Raw genomic sequence first — 11,999 nt, 5'->3', positions numbered from 1 at the left:
TGGAGCATGAAGACCCACGTCACTGGGTTCGCACACTCTTGATTATCCAGAGCAACGCCCCTCTAGGTACATGTGGAAGGTTGGACTAGGGAGAAATAGGGTTGAAGCCCACCTTCCTCTTGAAGGCCATAGAGTGGGTGGGTTTGGGCCTACCCACAAGGTGTGTTGGGTGCCTATGCGGAGAGAATTCCAAATAGGTCATTCTGAACCCTTTGGAGAAGGAACATCCTTGTCGCTTCTGGGGTTAAGATGGAAACACCAATGATCTTGGCAGCTGAAGAGCGTTCTCGTGGCCTCATTGGGGAAGATGGACCTGGAGGGGCGCCAACCTTCCTTGACCCCCAAGGTCACCCTTGTTTCCATCTTCCCCAAAGAAGCCACGAGAAAGTTCTGTCTCCAAGGATTGGAGGAGGACCCGCTTCACGGGCACCACTTTGAAGAAGGGGGCAGCTGCATGGAAGTCAGCCAAGGTTGGAAGAGATCCCCCATGGCAGAGGCTCAGGGGTGCATGTAGGGCCTGCTACCCCGAGCTCTGGGGGGGGGCTCTCTTCAGAGGCACAGCAAATGGCCAGCGCGTCCTTGAACATGGCGAGGCAGGGAACGCGGGGAAAAAACAGAGGGGGGAGCATTTTAATGGGCAGGTGTAGAAAGGCCTTTCTGATAAGAGGGGGAGGCTCTGCCCGCAGCTGCACCCAGAGGGCATTTATGCCTCAAGCCAGCCTGACTTCTTGCCTCGCTGGGGTGAGAAATGAAGGTCCAGGCGAAAGCAGTTTTTCTCGACCTCAGAGACTAAGACAGGCCCAAAGTTTCCTTTTTGAAGGGGTTTTTGTTTGGGGCTGCAAATCAAGCGGGGAGGGGGCTATTTTAATAGGGAGGCTTTCGAAGGAGGGCAGGGCAGGGCAGGGCAGGGCTGGGGGGGAGATACCCGTTTCCAAAGTCCCAAAGGAGAGGATGATGGGGGATCATTTCGTGCCTTCTGCCCCAGGCAAAAGGGGCTGGCTTGGGCGGGGGGGGGAGCAGGACACGTCTCCCCCATCCCCTTCCATCACAGGTCACTTGTGTGTGGGGGGGTGGAAATGGGGAGGCGTCCCAGGAATGTGGGGATGGGGCCGGGCAAGGGGAGCAGTTTCTCCCCTCAGTCTCTCAAAGCACAGCTGCGGGGGCTGTCGCATGAGGACTGGGAGGACCTGGGTTCAAGTCCAGCCTCAGCCATGAAAGGCCAGTCTCTCGGCCCACCTGACCCACCTCACAGAATGGATTGGGGGGAGAGAAGGGGAGGAGGGAGGGCCTTGCAGGTCACTGGGGGACTCCCAGGCGAAGGGCAGGGCAGACGTCAAAGGAAGGACAGAGGTCTGGGCCCAGAAGCAGCACAGGGTCGGCGCAGGTTAGGGCTCGGACAGGCAGATTGGAAAACGGAAAGAACTTTCTGGAAGAAGCAAATGCAAATATTCCTGCTGGCAGAAAATGAGCCAGACCTGTCTCTGATGTTTCTGGAAATCCCGTTCGGTCGAAATCCTGCCTCTTTGGGGGCACCGCAGAGCCCCACACAGGCTTCCCACGAGAGGCTGGAGGAAGAACCGCGGCCCCTCGGCCCCTGAAGGATTCGGCCGTTTCTCCCTTCCTAAGGTGGCAGCCAACTCGTGAACCTTATTTACGCCGGGTTGCAAACCATAAAGAACCGGAGACCGGCTAAGGGTTCTGCGTCTCTGTGGTCCTCGGCTGGCGTTACGAACACCTTCAAAGTGGGGTTGTTACATTTGTTAGGGCCACCCACTCCAGTCGACTCTGGGTAGCTTATTGTTATATTATTATATTATATTATATTATATTATATTATATTATATTATATTATATTATATTATATTTATTATATTATATTTATTATATTATATTATGGAAACATAATACAACTAGTTTCCAGTAACTACAAAAGTTAGGGCCAGCTTCAGAACAAAAAAGGGAGTCTCAAACTAACCCTTCGTTCTCTCTTTCTTTGCCAAACCTTTAGCCCAGTGTTTCTCAACCTCAGCAACTTGAAGATGTGTGGACTCCAACTCCCAGAATTCCCCAGCAAACAGGCTGAGTCTCTCCTAAAAGAGAGTGTCTCGGAGGGGGGCTCCACCCTTGGGGACTTCATTGCATGTCCATATAGGGTTCTTTTTGGCAAAAATGCAGAAATGGTTTCTTGGCGCATGCTTCATGGCCTCCCGGTCTAGTTTACAACCCTGGGATTTTCTGGTGGTCTCCCATCCAAGGACCAACTAACTGGATCTAAGCACGCTTAGCTTTTTGCCAAGGTCAGCATGGCCCATATTCCTGACTCATTGCCCTCATTTTTCCAACCTGGAGCCTTGTGGATGTGTGGGAAGACCAATTCCCAGAATCCCTAGCTGGCCCACTGGAATTCTGGGAGTTGAAGTCCACACATCTTCAAGTTGCCGCAGTTGAAAAACCCTGCCTTAGCAGGTTGGTCTCCATGGCTCGGGGAGAGACTGTTTTTGAATACCATTCACCCCCACCCCCCAAGTCAGCAGGTGGGAACCGGGGGTCTGTGGGTGAAAAGCAAAACCACGTGGGGTTGCAGAAGACCAAGAAAGAAATGAAGTGGTCCTCCGTGCCCATCTTAGACCCAGGTTGCCTTCATCTGGTAGCCGCCAGATGTACGGATTGCAACTCCAGCATTCCCAGTCTGCAGGGCGGTTAGCAAATGCTCTTAAAACGCTCTGTTTTGGTGGCAACGTAATCCCAATTAATCCGAGAGAATCTCATCCCCACATTTCATCAGCATTTGATTAGATCCAGCCTGATTTCCTTCCTACAGCTACCCGCAGAGAGAAGTACTCGGAGCAGGAACGTGCACGCTTTTGAGGTTCACCAGACGCTTTCTCAGGCCAAACGGATTTTCCTCTCCTCGGGAAGGGTGCCGCGAAGCTTGTCAACACGGAGGCATCCCGCCTTCCGTCGGACTATCGGTTATGGGCCCAGACAAGATGGAATTCAGGAGCAGAAGAGCTGCCCGTACAGACATGTGCAAACTTGAGGGTTGCACTGAACGCCTCAGCAAGCAGAACAGGCAGGGGGTCGGAAGAAACAGGCCCACTTTCCCTGGCGCAAAAGCCCCCTCTCTTTCCTGCTCTGGGCATGGACGTCGGGGTCCAGCATCCTTCGGCCTCGCTTGCCCTCCTGCCCTGGTGAATTCCGCCCCTCCGTTCCTCAGAGGGCCGAGAGAAACCTCGTCAGGGAGAAACCACGCCTGCGGTTGTGCTTGCCAATTAAGTCTTGAGACATCGATGCATCATGTTTTCCGTGGCACAGCCAGTTACGCCCGTCTTCCGCAACGACCGGGCAGGGAGGTGACCTGAGATTTGGGGCACCCCGCTTTTAGCCCTCCTGCTCCTCCTCCGTGCTCTCTCTCTTCATCTCAGTCACCCTCTCGGCGGGTCAGTCCAAATGACCCCACCCTGGCACTCAATTACCAGGTGCGCCCTCCACAATCCAGGTCACATTTTGTCGCGCCTTTGCAGCAGTTGTGCAAGAGTCCCCGTCAGAAAGATCAGGGAATCACTCGGCTGGCACGGAGCACAGGGATCCCCCTCCCGGTTTCCGCCGATTTTTGTTGGGTTGGGCAGCTCAAGGAGGCCACGGGGACCCCACGTCTCTCCACGGCCCTCTTGCCTTTCTGCCTGGGCTTGGGGAAGAGGAAAAGAAAGAAAATGGACCCTGTTCCAGGCTGAGGCCTGCTTAGGAAGGGGCCCTGCTGTTTAAAAACAAACTGGCCAGCTTTTAACCACTATTTCCTTAAAGGGGGGTACAGGTAGTCCTCCCTTAATGGCCACAATAGGAACTGGAAAATTTGTTGTTAAGCGGAGTGGTTGTTAAGCGAGTTGCGCCCGATTTCACAACTGTTTTTGCAGCGGTCATTAAGCGAATCACTGTGGCTGTTAAGCGAGTCACACGGTCATTAAGCAAATCACACGGTTTCTCATTGATTTTTCTTGCCAGAAGCTGGCTGAGAAGGTCACAAATGGAGGTCATGTGACCCTGGGATGCTGCAACTGTCGTAAGAGTGAGCTGGTTACCAAATGCCCAGACTGCAATGACATGACTGTGGGGGTGCTGCAACGATTGTAAGTGCGAGGACTGGTTGTAAGCCCCTTTGTTCAGCACCGCTGTAAGTTCGAACAGTCACTAAACGAATGGTTGTTAAGTGAGGACTACCTGTACTCTTTTTGGCTTGCCACTGAGAATACTCTGGTCCCTGTGGGCTTCTCCCTCTTCCATGCCAGGGTTCAAAATACGTGGCCAAACGTTCTTTTGCTAACTGGAGGCGGAATGAAGATGGGCAGGGATGGAGCCTCACCTGGCAGCCTCACTTTGCCAAGATGAGCCTGGGACAGTGTCCCATTACTCCTCTCGCTTTGGAGGGGGCTGAGTAGGGACCCCTCCCCGGCCAGCCTGCCTTCCGTCGGGGCCACTAAGACAGGCTGGTGCCTTTGCTCTGAGCACGTGTGAAAAGTCGAGGAAGTGGAAGAGCGTGACCCAAACAGTAGGAGTGTGATTGACAGGCCGTGGCCGAAGGCCCCTGAATCTGCTCCTTCCGGACAGGTGGGACTTCCACTCCCACAATGCCTTGCTGGCGCAGCCAAAGAGGGGGGATTCTGGGAAACGATGCCCGGTACATCTGCAGGGCTCTCCATTCAGGTCAACGGAGGAGCTGTAGAGGCAGCAGCGGAGAAGGGGGCAGGGGAAGCCCCGAGCGCTCTGGAGGGGGTCCTCACGTTTGCTCAGCCCCTCTTCTTCCCTTTCCCCAGTTTGCCAAACAAACGGGAAGGTGCCGAAATCCCCGGAGGGAGCCGTGACCCACATTCTCCGCCTCCAGGGCTGGCATCATCGGGGCCAAGTTTCTTTCCTTGTTGGGGAATCTGGGTCGAGTGCCAGGAAGGTGACTCGCGGCCTCGCTGCAGCAGGAAACCAGGAATAGCTTTGGGAAGACAATGAACCTTGGGACCCGGGGATCCTGGTTTCCCAGCTCCGCCCCTCCCTCTGTAATTCAGGTTAATCCATTGGACTCCCAGGCAGGTGAGAAAATAAGCTCGCGTTTTGTCCAGCCGGTAGATGGACAGCCGGGCAACCTCCCCTTGGCCACCAGAATATTTCCTCCTCGGTGCCAATGTTTGCCTGGCGCCTTTTCTGTGTTTTTGGCTCCTGCCCACCCCCCTTTGGCCTGCTCTGGTTCTGCCCACCGCAGCACTGTGCTGTCGCTGTGAACGTCCCCTATTCGGCATCCCGGTCCCATCGTGTTCCCCCCAGGCCTGGATTTTAAACCAACAGATTCAGCCTCTGCAACCAAGGGGTCTTTCGCAGGGTCTGTCTTTCGCTGCACAGTTTGGATCAGTCTAAAAGCACCTGCTAGGAGGCTGGGAAGGGGGGAGGGAAAGAAAGGGGTGGCTATAGGGCAGTGCTACTCAACCTTGGCGGCTTTCAGAGGCGTGGACTTCAACTCCCAGAATTCCCCAGCCAGCCTTGCTGGCTGGGGAATTCTGGGAGTTGAAGTCCACGCCTCTGAAAGCCGCCAAGGTTGAGAAACACTGCTATAGAATAACATGGAGAGATAGAACAGGGCGTGGTCAAAAAAGTCAAGATGGTGGCTGCAACGTGCCATTGAAGCTCTGCCAGTTTTCCTAAGTGCATTGCCCATAAAAGCCAAATTTCCTGCGGATCCTCTCCGAAGGCAGAGAGTTAGAAGGGGACTGATCCGCCGGCCTTGCAAGCCTGCGCCGAGGAGCAGATTTGCAAGAGAGCAAGTCCTCCCACAGAAAGCAATAAGGGCCCCGAAGACGGGGGGAACCTTTCATCTCCTCCTGGCCCGACCCGGAGGGCATCGAATCTGCTTTTGACCTCACCCAGTGGGGTTTCCAGATGCCAGCCTGGTCGTGCTTACCGATGCTGGCTAAGAGAGGCAGATGGGGGAGAATGGGTGCGGGAGTGCGAAGAAACCCCTGATCCTTGCCCCCGGCCCTACCACCCCAGCTGGTTTTGAATCCGGTGGCGTTCCTAATTTTCCAGCAGTGGAGGAAACGTCTCCCCGGGGCTTCAGCTTTGTTAATGAGAGGCAGAGGGAAAATCAGGAGGAGCCTGCTAACACCTTTTTCAGCTAACACATGTTATTAAAAGGCATTCGTCACATGAGCGTCTGCCTTTTAATCACAGTTGCTGGTCGGAAAAGGCAGAAGCAAAACCTGCACCAGTTTCGGCCTTCCGCCCTGCGAGGTCTTAGGGCTGACCGGGTGAGCCAGCCCAAGTGCAAAAGGACCCATCTTCCCCAACTGTTGGAGATGTGCCAGACGGGGACTCCCCTTGTCCGTGCAAGGCGGCTGCACTCTGGACGTGGCAGGAGGAGGCCAGATTGGGGGGCAACGGCTGTCCTGGAGGTCAGCACTGCAGGGGGGTGCTGACTCACCCCCCCTTGCAAGCTTGGCCGCAGCGGGCTGGTTCCTCTGGTTGTGAGTCTTCAAAGAACAGAGACTCCCCCAGGCCCTTCGTGTTCTCTCCTCTTTCATCTGCTATCTGCATTTCCCCGGGCGACTGACCCAAACCAGCTGGGCAGGAATCCAGAGGAGGGGTGGTGGGGAAACCCCAGGCCCGCTCGTCCATTTGCAGAGCCCGGTGGACGCTGCAAGGGGGAAAGGGGGAAGGAAGGGCAGCAGGAATCCGGTCAGCAGCCCCCGGGTTGCGATCGGTCGTAAGGCGTGGCCACGGTCCTCTTCCCCAGTGAGGACTGGCATCGAACCAGGTTTTCGAGGGGTAGAGGTTCAACTCAGAGACTGGTCCCCAACCTCCATAGAGGTTGGAGGTCTGGCTGTCCTCCCTGCTTTTCCCCGTGGCTCTTAGGCCCCCAATGCCTCGACTCTCAGCCTTCTGGGCCCCACTTTTCTCAAATGCACTGTGCATTCCTTAGGGCAGTGTTTCTCAACCGTGGCAACTTGAAGAGGTGTGGAAAAGCTGGCTGGGGAATTCTGGGAGTTGAAGTCCACACCTCTTCAAGTTGCCACGGTTGAGAAACACTGCCTTGGGGCTCATCGTACAACTCGCAGCCCCCCCAACCCCTTGAGCGACTGAGCGATTTATGAATATCCCATTACATCACAGGAGCTCTGGGAAAGAGCAGGAGAGAAATAGGCACAGGGACAGCCACGACGTGGCGCTTCGCTCCTTGCACGTATTTAAACAATTGGTGGGAAAGGGGGACATATTGTGAAGAGGCCTATTTCCAACTGATTGGGGGGCTGGATTTGGGGGAAATGGGGACTGGAAGCGGAGGGAGGATTATTCCTTCCTTTTTCCCTTTCAATTATCAGACCTTGGATTGAGCAAGCAGAGTTCCTGGCCAGGGGTACCATCGCTCCTAAAAGAGTGTCTTTGGAGGGGGGCTCAACCCTTGGGGACTTCATTGCGTGTCCATGTAGGGTTTTTTTTTTTTGGCAAAAATGCAGAAATGGTTTCTTGGCGCATGCTTCATGACCTCCCGGTCTAGTTTACCATCCTGGGATCTTCTGGTGGTCTCCCATCCAAGGACCAACTAACTGGGTCTAAGCACACTTAGCTTTTTGCCAAGGTCAGCATGGCCCATATTCCTGATTCATTGCCCTCATTTTTTCAGCCTGGAGCCTTGCGGATGTGTGGGAAGACCAATTCCCAGAATCCCTAGCTGGCCCACTGGAATTCTGGGAGTTCCACCCTCAGCCCGGTCACCTGGGAAGGGTTGGGGGGAGCCGGCTGCTGGATAACCGAGAACCACGGAGCCGGAGAAAGCCACACCCGTCCTATTTCTACCTGCTGCTCTGTTGCTTTAAAGGGCTTGCCAATCACACTGGCAGGCCTCCCTTTCTCCTACAGTCTGGGGGAGCCCTCGCACCAGCCCCCAACTCTCCCCCGCCTTTATTAAGGATGACTCTTTGTCCCTGGAGGGGGTCCAGGCTGGGACGGTTGCCAAAGCCAAATCTGTCCTCTTCCCCCCCCCCGGCCCCCCTCGCCATCTCTTCCATGCCGGGCATCCAAAGCCGGGTTCTTGGCACCCACAGGAAACCCATCTCTGCAGAGGTCTCATCGCCCCCTGGTGGTGCCAGGAGGTATTTCACCATATCAATCCATTTGGGGCAGAGGAGCAGAGAAGGAATTATTTGCAAGAAACCGGAGGACCCGTGTTTCCCCTCCGCCTCACTGCCGTTTGTGAAAGCAACCCGCTTGCTCTCCATGTGTCTCCCATGCAAATGTGCTATCAAATATTTACAGGGCAAGGGACTCTGGTTACACCAGTCGTGGCTGGAAGGCTGCGGATCTCTTATTTCAGTCCTGAAAATCTGCCTTGTAGCTGACATGCAATGACATTTTTTTAAATTGCTAACGCGAAGTGGGGATTAGTAATGAACAGCAGGCAGCTGGTGGGATTTCTGGATTGGGACCCACCAAAATCCATGTAATCCGGCAGGGGCAACTGACCTAAAGAACTGAGATGCCAGTTTTCTTTTGAAACCTGGATGGAAAAATGAATTGATCGCAATGTGAATCCTGATAAATTCGTATTTTGCACTGCTGGCACTCCCTTTTTTCACTGCACATGCAGATGAACAACAAGCAGATGCACAGAAAGGGAATGTTCCTAGAACCTACTTTGTTGTTAAGCAGCTGATACCGGGAGAAAAGCAATTTATCATCAGAATACTTGGAGCCACGAAGATCTGGGATTAAACCTCAACTGTTTTGCTTTTTTGTCCTATATGTACGGGTTGTGTTAAGCACGCAGGCCATACTGCATTAGTCTAAGCCGACCTTCAGTTTGAGCATGGTTTAGAACAGTGTCAGCTTCTGAGTGTCACAGAACTCTTTTTTCCTCTCCAGCTCAGAGCCCTGTAGATCTCAGAGGCTTGCATGCTCCCAAATCGCCTTTGGGCTGTTGTTGAGAAAAATAGAACAAGGCTGCGGCAAGGAAATCACATAAGACGCTCCCTTCCTTTTCTTACTGCATCAAAATAGCCCACGTGAGTGTCTGGTTTTTCAGCCGACACTTCAAAACCACAAAGGAGACGTGCCCACACGGGCATATTGGTAGAAGCTAAATGCTGAAATTGCCAGCCTCCAGACCCGTGAGACGACGCTCCTAGGCTGCCTGGGGATGCTAGTATCCCAACCGGTCTGCAGGGGCACCAGTTCAGGAGGGTGCGCATAAGCTGGCTGGGGTAAAACCAAAAAAAGATATTAAGAGAAGCCTTGAGGGTTTCGTTCAGCACTCACGGCAGGCAGTCTGCAGGGCATGGCCAAGCAAGTCATAAAAGAGAGGCAGAACCTCTGTCACAGCCACCATCTTGACTTTTTTGACCCTACGTGCAGCCCCCCTGCAAACGACAAGCCGTGGTTCTAATCCAGGGCCCGGTTTATATATGCACGTCACGCTGTAGCTGGGAAATGCTCATTTCAGCTTTGCACATTCCCCGAATGACTCACAACCTGCGGTTTGTCACTTCAGTTTCTGCCTGCTTGTGCCATGCGCTTGATAGATGCCGCACGAGGGGCCTTGCCGGTGTGAAAAGTCTGCTGAGCGACGCAGAGGCCTCTGGTTGCAGGGGAGAAGGGTCCCCAGGGGCGCCGGAAAGTATTTTCTTCCTGGTGCTTCCAGGCGGATTCGCCCTCATCAAGAAAAAGGAACGGACGTGGGAAAAAACGATCACGCTAGCCTGTTCTCACAAACCTAATCCCCTGAGTCGGCAGCGTGTTGAAAATATTCATTCGTCCGATGGAAGGCGGCTTTCCTGAAGGGCCCAGCTGAACTTCCAGCACGGCAGGCGTTGGCGGGGAGGGGGGGACGTGGTGCTTTCGGCATGGCGCGTCTGCGTCATTTTCTCCGCGATGCTGTGGCATGACAGATGGACCGCCGGGGGGGGGTGTCAGATGGCGGCGGCCACATACCAGCGCCCCCCCCCCCGTGCAACCGTGCCTGAGGTCCCTCCCTGGGCGTGCAACGGCTCTGGGCAGCTGGTCCCTCCGGAGCTTGTGACTTCATCTCTCACTGCACGTGTGTGTGTGTGTGTGTGTGTGCGTGTATCCTGCAAAGAAAGCGTCAGAGTCAATCAGGCCAGGTCACTGTTGGTTAAGATCAGTGAAGGGGAGAGGAAGGGAGGTAAATGCAAGCCGGCCTGTCCTCGCATGGTCTTCTGCGGAAAAAGGGGGTCTTCTTGGCGCGCTACTTGGGAGCTGGGTGGGAGCAAAATCGCCCGGCCCTGGTTTAGGATCTGCAGGGGACTCACAAGGGGCGATGTTCTCTTTCCAAGGGTGTCGCCCCACTCCCACCCTAGCAAAGGCATGGTTCCCAAGGTTTTGTCCCCTGCCTCACGCAGGAGCGTGGCCAGCTCAACGCAAGAGGTAGGTAAACTCTGGGATTCCCTCCCACGGGACCGAGCAGCGGTCTTACGAAAGAGGAAGCGGCTGTTGTTTAAGGCGAGCTCTCTGTGGCCCCCAGCCCGGCAGCTCCCTTCGCCTTCCTGGGCCCCGCTTCTGCCGAGGACCTGGAAGATGCCTTCATCGCCCCCGGCATTCCCCTGGGCCCTGGGCTTTCCTCTTCTCCATTTTCCAGGCCACGAGCTTTTTTGTTTCCTCCTCGCAGGCTGCCTCTTCAGATCTTGCTTCAGGTGTTCTGTTGGCGGGCTGGACCCATGCTTCTCAACCTGGGCCACTTGAAGAGGTGTGGACTTCAACTCCCAGCGTTCCCCAGCCAACAAGTGTGGGCTTTAATCCCAGAATTCCCCAGCCAGCATGCCGGGAGTTGAAGTCCACATTTCTTCAAGTGGCCAAGGTTGAGAAGCACTGATTCTTGCGCTCCTTTTCCAACTCTACCATTCTATGACCCTGCGATTCCCAGGCACAATTGGTCCTAGCTTTGCAACTTCCCTCTCTTTATTTCTCTCCCCCTCCAGGGAGGTTGGAGCCCCCTTTGTGGCGGGTCCAAAGGGGTCCAGACGTCTCCAGGGTGAAAGGGGGTCTTGCTCGATCACATCAATAAGGTTCTCATGGTGGGAAGAGAGAACTGAGTTGGGAATCTTTAGTGAAATTAACCTCTGGAGAGCTGGACCCCTGGGTGCCCCCCACCTGCCCTCCCACCACATCAGGGCTCATCTTCTGCTCTGTGGGGTGGGAGCTGACCTCTCTAAAGGTCCCCGAGCAACCCACTTTTAATCCTCAGGATCCACACAGCCCTAAAATTGGGGCCAGGGCCATCAAGATAGGGGCTGCAACCGTGCAATGAAAGCCCCCTCCCTTTGCAGCCCTAGTGACTTTTTTGGAACACCCCCCCCCCCACCCGCAGACACCCCTGACAGCTCTCTGTGCTTTCCAGCGATGACCACCTGGCCTAGCCTGAAAGTCAGAGATTCTCTAGGATAAATTGGGAGAAAATGGGGAGCCTGGCAACCCCCTGCAGAGAAAAAAAAAGGCTGGTGGCAGATATTTTCAGTGCACCGAGAGATGGGCTTCTGTTTCAGACCGTGCCCGGGGCAAACCTGGCATCGAAGAACTCTTTGGGTAAAGAGGGACATCAATGTGATTGCAGACATTCTGGTACACCATGCCATTTTCCAGAGTCTGCGAGCCAGCATGGCGGTCCGAAGACATCTGGAAACATCTGGCTGGGGGACGCGGGTGCAGCTGCAGGGAAGACTCCAAGTCCTTGCCCCTAAGGAGGCAAAACCACCTGCAAATGTGCAGAAACACCCTTGGGTTGTATAATCTATAGCAGTGTTTCTCAACCGTGACACTTGAAGTGGGTGGACTTCAACTCCCAGAATTCCCCAGCCAGCAAAGCTGGCTGGGGAATTCTGGGAATTGAAGTCCACCTGTCTTCAAGTGCCTACGGTTGAGAAACACTGTTCTATAGCTCTCTTCTTGCTGCAGGATGTAAGTTTCCAAGCAAAGGAGCGTAACTTTCCGACCTTTTAAAATATACAACCATG

The sequence above is a fragment of the Python bivittatus genome, unplaced genomic scaffold, assembly GCF_059951505.1.
Source record: "Python bivittatus isolate LINGU-HERP-01145 unplaced genomic scaffold, Pbiv_v1 ctg000370_np1212, whole genome shotgun sequence".
In the NCBI taxonomy this organism is placed as follows: domain Eukaryota; kingdom Metazoa; phylum Chordata; class Lepidosauria; order Squamata; family Pythonidae; genus Python; species Python bivittatus.
The sequence above is the reverse complement of the archived record's forward strand: the minus strand, read 5'-3'. Positions refer to the sequence as shown.